Source organism: Hyla sarda, chromosome 4 (assembly GCF_029499605.1).
Source record: "Hyla sarda isolate aHylSar1 chromosome 4, aHylSar1.hap1, whole genome shotgun sequence".
In the NCBI taxonomy this organism is placed as follows: Eukaryota; Metazoa; Chordata; class Amphibia; order Anura; family Hylidae; genus Hyla; species Hyla sarda.
Genome location: NC_079192.1, coordinates 392,161,572 through 392,176,286, shown reverse-complemented (window position 1 = coordinate 392,176,286; position 14,715 = coordinate 392,161,572). Strand labels below are relative to the sequence as shown.

At 40.7% G+C, this 14,715-nt stretch overlaps 1 long non-coding RNA gene across 1 annotated transcript; it reads right to left on the bottom strand.

Moving 5' to 3' along the window:
• Positions 1-770: 770 nt before the first annotated feature.
• LOC130367111 (uncharacterized) lies at positions 771-14,444 on the bottom strand. Its single transcript, XR_008892084.1, has 3 exons — positions 14,395-14,444; positions 8,240-8,309; positions 771-1,669 (listed from the first exon to the last, which is right to left on the bottom strand). It is a non-coding gene; the product is annotated as an uncharacterized LOC130367111 (long non-coding RNA).
• Between the last annotated feature and the right edge of the window lie 271 nt (positions 14,445-14,715).

Genomic DNA, 14,715 nt, shown 5'->3' with positions numbered 1-14,715 from the left:
CCGGGCTCTCGCTGCATCTGGAGCCGACATTACAGCTCTGCCAGTGTTATCAGGAGGAAATTGACAGGACATTGCTTTTTAATTGTGTCTGAGCGAAACATGAAAAGTCTTCCAGAGCAATCCTATCTCATGTAGATTTAGGCGTGAATTAGGGTCGCCGCCTTTCTTGTAAAAAACAATACTGGCCACGCTAATTTGCATAATTAATTATATATGCGTGACATCACAGGATACACATATGCGGGGGAAATTATGTCCTATTTTAATCCCATTACTTTTTGTATTTCTCCTTAGAAGTACCCGTATGAGGGCTCATTTTATGCGCCCCGGTCTGTAATTTTTAACAGTACCATTTTTGTTTGGATGTGAATTTTGATCGCTTTTTTTTTAAATTAAATTCCGGAGTTGCAGTTATATATATATGTATATATATATATATATATATATATATATATATATATATATATATATACAAAGAGAAGGCCTGACTCATAGACTTATCAACGCCCAGCCTAAACCCTTGGACCTAGAAAGCTTTTCACAGGTGTTGTTTTTAAGACGTAGACGAGGAATAAGAAAAGATTTTTCGAAATTCAACCCTTAAAGGGGTTATCCAAGAAAAAAAACTTTTTTTTTTTATAGATCAACTGGCTTCAGAAAGTTAAACAGATTTGTAAATTATCTATAGAAATAAATATATTATGGCTCAGGGTTTAGGACAAATGGACAGATAGTAATTAAATGTATTTATTATTATACAGTATGACAATATATAGAATAAGATATGAGAAAATAAAATAGAATAGTGGCGTCTGCGTCTCACAGGGCCCTTGTGAAGGCGCAGTACCAGCTAATATATCCTAAAATATAAGTATTCCACAATATTAATAAATGTGTTAAAAAATATTAGGACCACCATATAAAAGTTCATATAAAACCTCTAATAGGAATAAACTGTACATGGAGAGAAATCTGGGTAGGAGAGTCCTAGTTCATCCACAATAATCAATACACAATAATCAATTCTCTCCTCTCTCCAAAAGTTCTGCACATTGTAACAGATTCCAATATAGTTGTAACCAATAGCAACCATATAAGTTTTTGTTAGTAACTCATAGCAACCATTTGTATGTGTCCGGCTGCAGCAGTAGATCGCAATCGAACACCTTTGCAAATAATGTTCATACACTTGCTATTAGCAGATAATTGTCAATATATACGCTTGTGTGCAGTTAATATGCATTCATATCTTTAGATACTTTGTATCTCACCGCTCCCGGGCACTGATGCGCTGGACTTCACGGGGATGCTGCCATCTCCTCCAGTTGCGCTATGAAATCCCGCAGTGTGTTATCACCGGGTGGCTCTCGTGGCGTGAGACAGCATCACCGGAGACTCGGCCGTCTCCCACAGTGGCAATGCTGGACGACAGTGGGTTCTGGGTGCTGGTACTGCAGCGGTACTGCAGGTGAGTATGTTGTTAAGCCGGTGACGTCCTCGTGGCAATGAGGCGCGTATATCTCCTGTGCCGGGTGCCGGGTGATTGACAGTTATGTTTCCCGGTATCGGACTGCTGGTTGCTGAGTTGGGCAAATTAACTGGTGGTCTCCAAAGTTATTAGAGGGATGCTGGACGCGTTTCAGGACTGTCTCAGTCCTTTCTTCAGCAGCTATGAATATGAATATTGAATGAATATTATTTATATATATAATATTATGCATGCACTATTTCTTCCGTTACTATGTTCCGTCACAAAATAACGTCCGTTAGGCTGCATTCACATCTCGCTTTTTACACACGGGCGCGGGATACGGCTGGGGGAGGGGCAAACCGGGTGCTCCCGTACCCCAGCCGGATCAGCCTGTGACTCCATTTACTTTAATGAGCCGACCGGAGTCATACGGTGACTCCGGTCAGCTCAGTTTTGACCCGTATGCGGTTTCCTGACCGGACCTGAAACCGTAGTATACTACGGTTTTAGGTCCGGTCCAAAACCACATACGGGTTAAACATTGCTTCAGGTGCCTGCGCTAGGCCTTGTTGCTCAAGTCATGCTTTAAAGGACAACTGTAGTGCAAGTCTTTTATATATTCCTGTGCCCGGGCTTCAAAAATAAAAAAAATAAACTTTAACTCACCTTCCTAAGTTCCCCCCGTCGGTCCGGTACAGGCCTCACGGTCCAGCAGTGCTAACCTAATTCAAATTCCTGGGGACGGGGACGCCGCAGAGCCTTTGGCGTATCACCGGCCGCAGCGATGTCCCGGCCCGTCCGGAGATAGGCTGAGCCCACTGTCATGCAAAGAGCTCTGGTCGGCTTCTTACATAACAATGGGCTCAGCCTATCACCAGCCGGGGCGGGACATTGCTGCGGCCGGTGATACGCCGACAGATCCGCTGCGTCCCCATCCCCATGAATTAGGTTAGCACCGCTGGACCGTGAGGCCTGTACCGGACATACGGAGGAACGTAGGAAGGTGAGTTAAAGTTTATTTTGTTTATTTTTGAGGCCCGGGCACAGAAATGTATAAAAGTCTTGCACTACAGTTGTCTTTTAATATTTGTTATGATCTGTCGTGACCGACTGGGGGACAGGGAGAGTGAGCCCTAACTGACCCTAAAAAGACTCTCCCTGCCCACTTGCCCATCCATCTTAAATGATGGACTGGGCGCTGGTCCCTCCCTGAACTAAAGTGCAGGGGCCTAATAAAAACACATAATATACATAGTCGGTCACAGGCCAGAAACAGAAAACTACTAGACAACCAGATATACCAAACAGGATACAAAAAATAACAGGGCAGAATATAAACAGGTAACCTGATAAGGAAACATAAGACCCTGTTTACACTGGGACACAGAACAAAAAAACTGGACATCCCATTCCACAAAAGGAGTAGGTGTGTGAGTGGTTGCTCATCAGTATTTTGCACCTGTGCAACCTCCCCTATATATTTAGCATTGTGGCTGATCTGCATCATAATGGAAATAGGAGCCTAACCTACCCTTGTACCAAGAAGTGTGGCCTCTTTTCTGTGACTTTTGAGTGATAGACTTGCATACCGGGGGCGGGGGGTGACGTCCCACGGGGGTTGTGACGTCACGATACTCTGGCCCCGTGGTCGCCACCCGGCTGTTTGTGAGCTGGCACCGCGGCGTGCAGCTCAAACAGGTGGGTGGTGAATACAAGATTGCGGGGGTCCCCAGCGGCGGGACCCCCATGGTGAGACATCTTATCCCCTATCCTTTGGATAGGGGATAAGATGTCTCAGGGCCGGAGTACCCCTTTAATTCCTTGGCTGATCCGGTTGTTTTGACCCAACAAAATATCATTGTATGTTGGCTGCACATCTCTTGTGAAATGTGGTGTCTTGTGCCTTGCCTACACCTGCACTTTCTTCCTTGGCATGTCAGACAAATGTGATGTTTTTGCTGTGAGTAATTTATTATCTGTATGTTTTTGAATTGTGCGCAAAATTTCCTGCAATTGTGGAAAAAAAACCTGCAAATCTGGACCACCTCCTGATCAGGTCTAAAAAAGATTACTTCTCCCGTGACGCCAACACGGAAGCCGGCACACAGCGTTCGGAGTAATGAACTTCCGGACGCTGTGAGCGGAGCTCCGAAAGGCAGGGCAGCACACAACCCCTTTAACAATGCAGGACGTAAATATACGTCCTGGTGAGCTGGTACTTAACGCACCAGGACGTACATTTACGTCCTATGCATAACCGCGAGCATCGGAGCGATGCTCGTGTCATGTGCGGCAGGTCCCGCCATTAACCCCTAAGATGCCGTGATTAATACAGATCACGGCATCTGCAGCATTGCAGACACTAAAATGGATGATCGGATCGCCCGCATCGCTGCCGCGGTGATGACCGATAATACTGATCAGTGCTATGTCCTATGCATAGCACTGAACAGTATTAGCAATCGAATGATTTCTATAAATAGTCCCCTATGAGGACAATTAAAGTGTAAAAATAAAAGTAAAAAAATTTTTAAAAAAATATGAAAAATCTCCTCCCCCAATAAAAACATAAATTGTCCCATTTTCCCTATTTCACCCCCAAAAAGTGTAAAAAAAATATTTGATATACATATTTGGTATTGTCGCATGCATAAATATCCCAACTATTAAAATAAAAAGTTAATGATACCGTACGGTGAACGGCGTGAACGTAAAAAAAAAAAGTCCAAAATAGTGTCTTTTTTTTATAACATTTTATAAAAAAAAATTTATTAAAAGTTTTATATAAGCAAATATGGTATTAAAAAAAAAGTACAGATCACGGCGAAAAAAATTAGCCTCATACTGACGCTTATACGGAAAAATTTAAAAGTTATGGATCTTCAAAATAGGGGGATTTTAAATGTACTAATTTGGTTAAAAAGTTTGCTTTTTTTTTTAAGCGCAACACTAATAAAAAAGTATATTATCATGGGTATCATTTTAATCGTATTGACCCAAAGAATAAAGAACACGTCATTTTTACCGTAAATTGTACGGCGTGAAAACCAAACCTTCCAAAATTTGCAAAATTGCGGTTTTCTTTTTAATTTCCCCACACAAATAGTATTTTTTTGGTTGCGCCATACATTTTATGGTAAAGTGAGTGATGGCATTACAACGGACAACTGGTCGCGCAAAAAACAAGCCCTCATACTAGTCTGTGGATGAAAATATAAGAAAATATAAAAGAGTAATGATTTTTTAAAGGCGAGGAGGAAAAAACGAAAACGTAATAATAAAATTGTCTGAGTCCTTAAGGGGGTTATCCAGGAAAAAACTTTTTTTTATATATATATCAACCGGCTCCAGAAAGTTTAACAGATTTGTTAAGTACTTCTATAAAAAAATCTTAATCCTTTCAGTACTTATGAGCTGCTGAACTTGAGTTGTTCTTTTCTGTCTAGGGAACTGTCCAGAGTAGAAGCAAATCCCCATAGCAAACCTCTTCTACTCTGTGCAGTTCCCGAGACAAGCAGAGATGTCAGCAGAGAGCACTGTTGCCAGACAGAAAAGAACAACTCAACTTCAGCAGCTGATAATTATTGAAAGAATTAAGATTTTTTAATAGAAGTAATTTACAAATCTGTTTAACTTTCTGGAGCCAGTTGATATATAAAAAAAAGTTTTTTTCTGGAATACCCCTTTAATGGAGCAGTGTTTGTTAAGGCATACCAATGTAGTCCTAGTGGCCAAAGTGTATGTTTTCCTTTTATTTTTTGATTCCCCCCCCCCTCCCCCCCCCTTTTCTTTTATGTAAAAAATGGAAATTGAGGCTCAGGGTCAATGCATATTGGATGATGATATGTTTATTATAATAAAATATATATGATAGTTAAAGTGTGTGCCGAACCTCACAGGGCCCTTGTGGGTCGGCAAATACACAATAAAAATTGACAATAAATATACAAATATAATACGGCAATTGTAACTAATATCAACAGGTAATTAGTCAAATTGATAAAATTGTAAAAACATTTATAAAAAAATATGTGTTTACAGTATCCGATAAAACCGCCAAAATTATTCACAGTATCCGATAAAACAGCCAAAATTATCCACAGTGTCCGATAAATCAGTCAAAATTATCCACAGTGTCAGATAAGCCAGCCAAAAAAATTTAGATATTCTTCAGAAATTGATCTGATATGCAGCGATGTCTGAAGTGAGCTTATAGGGAGGATACAATGTTGCTAGACAAGTGATACTATGTATACATACAATTGTGTAAAGGGTTTAGTTCTCTTGAATGAAACAGTTGCTGCTAGAGATTTTGCGGTCTCAAAATATGCAGTGGGTTTTGGTGGGCAAATAAACAGGGGACTGCAGCGCTTCAAAAGTACAGCCTAGCTGTATACATAGTACCTGATGTGGCGCTGGTGGTCCCGGCTTGGTACAGATGATGGTCGGCTGTTAGAGACATGGCTTGTCTCAAAAGATGCAGCAAATTGTAGAGGATCCGATCCTTGTAACGGCTCTGATAATTAGCCTGGTGTGGGGTATCCTCATGGCTGGAGCGTTGCGCATAGGTTTGATGCACTGAAAATGGAAGGGTTCTGCCTCTGGGATATTGGCTGTATGGAGTGGCACTTAGAAGGGAAAGCTGGACGTGTTTCAAGTCCTCCGTAGGACTTTTCCTCAGCAGCTAAAAGTAAAAGTGAGTGCTGAGGAAAAGTCCTACGGAGGACTTGAAACGCATCCAGCTTTCCCTTCTAAGTGCCACTCCATACAGCCAATATCCCAGAGCCAGAACCCTTCAATTTTCGGTGCATCAAACCTATGCGCAACGCTCCAGCCATGAGGATACGCCACACCGGGCTAATTATCAGAGCCGTTACAAGGATCGGCTCCTCTACAATTTGCTGTATCTTTTGAGACAAGCCGTGTCTCTAACAGCCGTCCATCATCTGTACCAAGCCGGGACCACCAGCGCCACATCAGGTACTATGTATACAGCTATGCTGTACTTTCGAAGCGCTGCAGTCCCCTGTTTATTTGCCCACCAAAACCCACTGCATATTTTGAGGTCGCAAAATCTCTAGCAGCAGCTGTTTCATTCAAGAGAACTAAACCCTTTACACAATTGTATGTATACATAGTATCACTTGTCTAGCAACATTGTATCCTCCCTATAAGCTCACTTCAGGCATATCATTGAGACTGCCCAGTCTCTAGCAGCGGGCTCTTTGAACAAAGAGCCAGAACTTATACATCGGATTACAAACGATTCCCACACAAGGGGATTCATTTGAACAAAACTACTAAGAGATGAATATGCACTTTATTTTCATGGTACCCACCATCTCAACTATCAGATCAATTTCTGAAGAATATCAAAAAAATTTCCGCTGGCTTATCTGACACTGTGGATAATTTTGACTGATATATCAGACACTGTGGATAATTTTGGCTGTTTTATCGGATACTGTGAACACTCTTTTTTTTTATAATTTTTTTTTTACAATTTTATGAATTTTACTAATTACCTGTTGATATTAGTTACAATTGCCGTATTATATTTGTATATCTATTGTGAATTTTTATTGTGGATTTGCCAACCCACAAGGGCCCTGTGAGGTTCGGCACACACTTTAACTATCATATATATTTTATTATAATAAACATATCATCATCCAATATGCATTGACCCTGAGCCTCAATTTCCATTTTTTATTTATTGCATTTTTGACACCGTGGTTATAGGTGTTATTTGAGTAGCCCGGGTCCCAGGAAACTAGTTGATAAGAGCCTCTCCTACTCTTTATTAGTGTTGAGTAGTGTTGCTCGCGAATATTCGCAATTCGAATTTTATTCGCGAATATCACATATTCGCGAATTCGCGAATATTCGCGAATATAGCGCTATATATTCGTAATTACGAATATTCTTTTTTTTTATTTTTATTTTTTTCACAGTACACATCACAGTGATCATCCCTCTCTGCTTCCAGCTTATGTGGTGTAAGAAGGCTCTAATACTACTGTGTGAGACTGGTGTGCAAATTTTCGCACATGCGAAAATTTGCATATGCTAATTTTCGCATATGCTAATTTTTCGCATGTGTTAATTTTTGTATATACAAATTTTCGCATATGTAAATTTTCGCATGCGCGAATATTCGCGAATATGACGATTATTCGTCCATATATTCGCGAATATTCGCGAATTCGAATATGGCCTATGCCGCTCAACACTAGTGTTGAGCGGCATAGGCCATAATCGAATTCGCGAATATTCGCAAATATATGGACGAATATTCGTCATATATTCGCGAATATTCGCATATTCGTTATATCCTCGTTTTGTTTTCGCATATGCGTAAATTCGCGTATGCGAAAATTAACATATGTGAAAATTAGCATATACAAAATTGACACGCGCGAAAATTCGCATATGTGAAAATTAGCATATGCTAATTTTCGCATATGCGAGTTCTTGCACACCAGTCTCACACAGTAGTATTAGAGCCTTCTTTACACCACACAAGCTGGAAGCAGAGAGGGATGATCACTGTGATGTGTACTGTGAAGAAATAAAAAAAAAAAAAAAAACGAATATTCGTAATTACAAATATATAGCGCTATATTCGCGAAATTCGCGAATTCGCGAATATGCGATGTTCGCGAACAATATTCGAATTGCGAATATTCGCGAGCAACACTACTCTTTATACATTTTTTTTATGTGTTTAATGTATTTTTTTTTTCAGTGTGGTAAACTGTTACTTACCTAATAAGCATGTATCCACAGACATCTTGTTGTCTTGCTCCTTTATTTTTTTTTTTTACCCATTACATACCTGTTGTTTCATAAAAAAGAAAAAAGGATATTTCAATCAACCTGTTTCAAAAATACACACAATTATTATCCTGCGATGTTTTTTGAATGCTAAATGTAGTAATTTTTATATAAATCTGCCAGAGCCATGTTTTCTTTGTCTTTTTAAACAGCTGAAGGACCTAGCGGGGGTGGAGGGTGACGTCACGATACCCCAGCCCTGAGGTCGCCACCCGGCTGTTTGTGAGCTGGCACCGCGGCATGTAGCTCAAACAGGTGGGTGGTGAATACAAGTTTGTGGGGGTCCACAGCGACGGGACCCACGCAGTGAGACATCTTATCCTCTACCCTTTGGATGTAGGATAAGATGTCTCAGGGCCGGAGTACCCCTTTAAAAAATACCTTACTAGCATTTTGACCAATGTTCACACAAGCTAAAATTGTATATCAAGACCAAAAAGAAAAAGAAAAAAGACTTGTGTTCATCAGAGAGCAACGTGGAACCAGGTGAGGGTGACTAGAGGGGACGGGTTTTTCATTAATAATTGCACAAAGGAATGAAATACTTTTCGCATACTGGATATGTTGTAAATGTGTTGTAGATATTATGTTGCAATTGCCCTTACCCTTTATTAACCTTATGCAATCTCTTTTGACAGGTGATAATCGTCTGACAACCTGGCTACTGACTCCTTTTATGAACCTGAGACAAGATGTAATCGGGCACACAGGAAGACACGTTCAATAGTAGAACGGCTTTTTGGAGGCTTAAATGGGCACTGTCACCAACTTTATTTTTTGATATGTTGTAGTACTTATGTACTACAACATATCTCTAATATACTTTTATTTTTATTTTTTTCATTAAAAAGGTTTAATTTACATTTAAAAAACAGCCGCTGAAAAAGGACTAATTTTGGAGTGGCAATCAGTCCTTTTTCAGTTAGGCTGCACTCGCTCCCTGCTTGTCAATCAGACAGGCGGGAGCGAGCGCATTGGCTCCCCGGCCACTCCTCCCGCACATCGCCGCCATGCCTCGTTGCCGCCGCTGTCCCTGCACGCCCGCTGCCAGACTCTGCAGTAACTGCAAGTGTAATGAGGGAACGGGGTGGGGGGTTGGGGGGGTTGAGTGAACGGGCTAGTGCTGTAGCGGGGGGGGGGGGGGGGGGGGGGAACGGGCTAGCAAAAAAAAAAAAAGGATGGTGGGAGCTACCCTTTAAGAGTCGCCTCAGGTGCTTAGATGTGACAGGGGGAGCTCCACTATACAAGCCTGAACATATATATATATATATATATATATATATATATATATATAACTGTTTATTTTTGAAATTTTACATGAAAATAAACAATTTTTCCCATTAACATATAGACAACATACAGTGACAAAGGATAAAGAAAAATATAAGAAAATAATTTTTCTTTCAAAGATTTTCATCTACACATTAGTGTTGCTCGCGAATATTCGCATCACGAATTTTATTCGCGAATATCGCATATTCGCGAATTCGCGAATTTTTGAGAATATAGCGCTATATATTCGTAATTACGAATATTCTTTTTTTTGTTTTTTTTTTCACAGTACACATCACAGTGATCATCCCTCTCTGCTTCCAGCTTGTGTAGTGTAAAGAAGGCTCTAATACTACTGTGTGAGACTGGCGAGCGTATTTTCGCATATGCGAAAATCCGCAGATGCTACTTTTCGCATATGCGAATAGTTTCTTATTTTAATTTTTTACATGCTAATTTTCGCATGTACTAATTTTCGCATACGATAATTTTCACATACACGAAAATAAAACGAGAATATGCGAATATTCGCGAATATATGACGAATATTCGTCCATATGTTCGCGAATATTCGCGAATTCGAATATGGCCTATGCCGCTCAACACTACTACACATGTCCAATGGAGACAAAACGCCAATGGGGCGAATCTGAGACACATATATAATCTGGACAGATAACATTCCTTAAAGGGGTATTCCAGGCAAAAACTTTTTTATATATATCAATAGTGTTGCTCGCGAATATTTGCAATTCGAATTTTATTCGCGAATATCGCATATGCGCGAATTTGCGAATATTCGCGAATATAGCGCTATATATTCGTAATTACGAATATTGGTTTTTTTTTTTTCACAGTACACATCAGAGTGATCATCCCTCTCTGCTTCCAGCTTATGTGGTGTAAAGAAGGCTCTAATACTACTGTGTGAGACTGACGTGCGAAAGTTCGCATATGCGAAAGTTCGCATATGCTAATTATATAATATTCGTATATGCGAAAATAAAACGGGAATATTACGAAAATGCGAATATTCGCGAATATGACGAATATTCGTCCATATATTCGCGAATATTCGCGAATTCTAATATGGCCTATGCCGCTCAACACTATATATCAACTGGCTCCAGAAAGTTAAACAGATTTGTAAATTACTTCTATTAAAAAATCTTAATCCTTTCTGTACTTATGAGCTTCTGAAGTTAAGGTTGTTCTTTTCTGTCTAAGTGCTCTCTGATGACACCTGTCTCGGGAAACGCCAAGTTTAGAAGAGGTTTGCTATGGGGATTTGCTTCTAAACTCGGCTTTTCCCGAGACACATGTCATGAGAGAGCACTTAGACAGAAAAGAACAACCTTATCTTCAGAAGCTCATAAGTACTGAAAGGATTAAGATTTTTTAATAGAAGTAATTTAGAAATCTGTTTAGCTTTTTGGAGCCAGTTGAAATATATAAAAAAGTTTTTGCCTGGAATACCCCTTTAACCCCTTAAGGACGCAGGACGTAAATGTACGTCCTGGTGAGGTGGTACTTAACGCACCAGGACGTACATTTACGTCCTAAGCATAACCGCGGGCATCGGAGCGATGCCCGTGTCATGCGCGGCTGATCCCGGCTGCTGATCGCAGCCAGGGACCCGCCGGCAGTGGCCGACGCCCGCGATCTCGCGGGCGTCCGCCATTAACCCCTCAGGTGCCGGGATCAATACAGATCCCGGCATCTGCGGCAGTTCGCGATTTAAATGAACGATCGGATCATTCATAACGCCGCACGGAGGTCCCCTCTCCTTCCTCCGTGCGGCTCCCGGCGTCTCCTGCTCTGGTCTGTGATCGAGCAGACCAGAGCAGGAGATGACCAATAATACTGATCTGTTCTATGTCCTATACATAGAACAGATCAGTATTAGCAATCATGGTATTGCTATGAATAGTCCCCTATGGGGACTATTCAAGTGTAAAAAAAAATGTAAAAAAATGTAAAAGTAAAAGTAAAAAAAAAGTGAAAAATCCCCTCCCCCAATAAAAAAGTAAAACGTCCGTTTTTTCCTATTTTACCCCCAAAAAGCGTAAAAAACATTTTTAATAGACATATTTGGTATCGCCGCGTGCGTAAATGTCCGAACTATTAAAATAAAATGTTAATGATCCCGTACGGTGAACGGCGTGAACGAAAAAAAATTAAAAAAGTCCAAAATTCCTACTTTTTTAATACATTTTATTAAAAAAAAATTATAAAAAATGTATTAAAAGTTTTTTATATGCAAATGTGGTATCAAAAAAAAGGACAGATCATGGCGCAAAAAATGAGCCCCCATACCGCCACTTATACGGAAAAATAAAAAAGTTAGAGGTCATCAAAATAAAGGGATTATAAACGTACTAATTTGGTTAAAAAGTTTGTGATTTTTTTTAAGCGCAACAATAATATAAAAGTATATAATAATGGGTATCATTTTAATCGTATTGACCCTCATAATAAAGAACACACGTTATTTTTACCATAAATTGTACGGCGTGAAAACAAAACCTTCCAAAATTAGCAAAATTGCGTTTTTCGTTTTAATTTCACCACAAAAATAGTGTTTTTTGGTTGCGCCATACATTTTATGATATAATGAGTGATGTCATTACAAAGGACAACTGGTTGCGCAAAAAACAAGCCCTCATACTAGTCTGTGGATGAAAATATAAAAGAGTCATGATTTTTAGAAGACGAGGAGGAAAAAATGAAAACGTAAAAATTAAATTGTCCTTAAGGCCAAAATGGGCTGAGTCCTTAAGGGGTTAAATATAGGTAACCAAATTAAAAGGTATAGTATTCTACATACAAAGTGTAAACAAATTGAGAATATCCTTGCCCGACATTATCCAAGAAATACGAGTATCTAGCAAAGGAAAAAGGGAAGGTATGTCTTGGACATATTTTTATTCAAATAATGTTAGGTTATATGTTGAGATAAAAGGGAGGAGTAGGATATGTTAATTTAATATATTATCCCATCTGAGCATGTGTCAAATGGCTGAAAAATTTTATAAAAAATAACCATGAATCAAATTAAATAAAATAAAAGATAGGGAAAAAATTAAAATAGAAAAAGAAAGGAAAACACGAAAAAAGAAGAATGTGGACCCGCGCGGTCCTGAGGCCATGGCCAAGCCTGAACTTTTTTCTGAAATGATTGTTGTGTGGCTAATGCACATTCTATACCTATAGAATTAGCGGATGACCTTGTGAACACATTCCTGTTCAGGGGTTGTATGGAGTTGAGACAAGCAATGCTGGAATTGTTTGTCGTAGAGAGTTAACCCAACATTTTTTTGAATAATTCAAAGGTGGAGGTGAGAGCTCATCATCCTCCGAATCTCTTCTTTTTTCTGCTAACATGTTTAGCCGTCACGCCCCCTCCCATAGACTTGCATTGAGGGGGCGAGGGGCGACGTCACACGGGGGTGAAGTCGTGACGTCGCGATACTACGGCCCCGTAATTGTCACGCTACATACTCGGAGCCTCCAACGCTGCGGAGAGCTCACAAAGGTGGGTGCACAATAACAGATTGTGGGGGTCCACAGCGATGGGACCCCCACGATCATACATCTTATCCCCTATCCTTTGGCTAGGGGATAAGATGTATTAGGGCCGAAGTACCCATTTAACTATATATTATACATATATTTATAAATGTAATAAATAATTATTGAAGACGTAAGAAATTTTGCGCGACACCGCCAAACAAAACGCATCTACACCAATTACAAAAATGATCTAGACAAGACCATTATTGATAAATAACCCTCATCACGTATAAAGCCCGATTTTATGTGTTTATCCCGATTTAAAGGGAAACAGAAAAGGAATTCTTCAGCAGAGTTTACATATTTACAAACCAATCTTGCTACAGTCTAATAGTTTTCCTGATATAAATCCTATAGCAGAATTGTGAGTATTTACAGCTCATTTTTAACATTTTTTTTTTTTTGGGGGGGGGGGGGGGGGGGGGGGGGGGGTTCTCCCCGTGGCAGTTTTTCAATGCCTTTAGGGTACCATTTCGTGGGTTGGATGCAGAGCACCGCGGCCTACAGAGTGTAAGAAGGTAAGTAGTGGGGAGAGCACCAGTATAGTGCATAAAGCAGCATTTCCCAAACAGGGAGCCTCCAGCTGTTGCTAAACTACAACTCTCAGCATGTGGGCATGCTGGGAGTTGTAGTTTAGCAACTGTTGGGGAATCACTGCCATAAAGGGTCTATTAAATATATACTTTTTTAACATTCCAAAAAGACAATGTGAACAGAGGCTCACTTACCACCAAGCTCACAAACAGCCAGGTGGCGACGACGGGGCCGGAGTATCATCACGTCACGACTCCGCCCCCCGTGTGACGTCACCCCCCCGCCCCCGCGCCCCGCTATGCAAGTCTATGGGAGGGGGCGTGACGCCCCCTCCCATAGATTTGCATAGCGGGGGTGAGGTCACACGGGGCGGAGTCGTGACATCACGATACTCCAGCCCCGTCGTCGCCACCCGGCTGTTTGTGAAGCTCAAACAGGTGGGTGGCCAATACAAGATTACGGGGGTCCCCAGCTGCGGGACCCCCGCAATGAGACATCTTATCCCCTATCCTTTGAATAGGGGATAAGATGTCTCAGGACCGGAGTACCCCTTTACCTGTCTAGAAATTTAGCAGAATTGTGGGTGGAATCCCATTGAACTCATTGGGCTTTGAATTTCGTCGCAATTCTGTGTTTTGAGCCGAAATTCTGATTTTCTGGAATTTGTGCGCAACTGCGGATATTCCTGCATGTGAACAGAGCCTTACTTCGATTTTTACCAGTGAGTCAAGCTGTTTGAAAATCGGGCGCATCTTACATCTTGTAAGAGGAAATGTTGACTAGTTACCCATAGCAACCAATCAGATCACTTCTTTCATTTTTCAGAGGCCTTTTCAAAAGTGAAAGTAGCGATCTGATTGGTTGTTATGGGCAACTTTTCCTCTGCACAGGTTTTGATAAATCTCCCCCTAGGTCTGCACCATCTGCACATGTTATCAGGTAAGGGCTGTAAAATATAGATACATGACATCCCTTCCCCTTCATCCACTCGTACCCCTTCCCTTCATCATCTCTTACCCTCCTTGGTT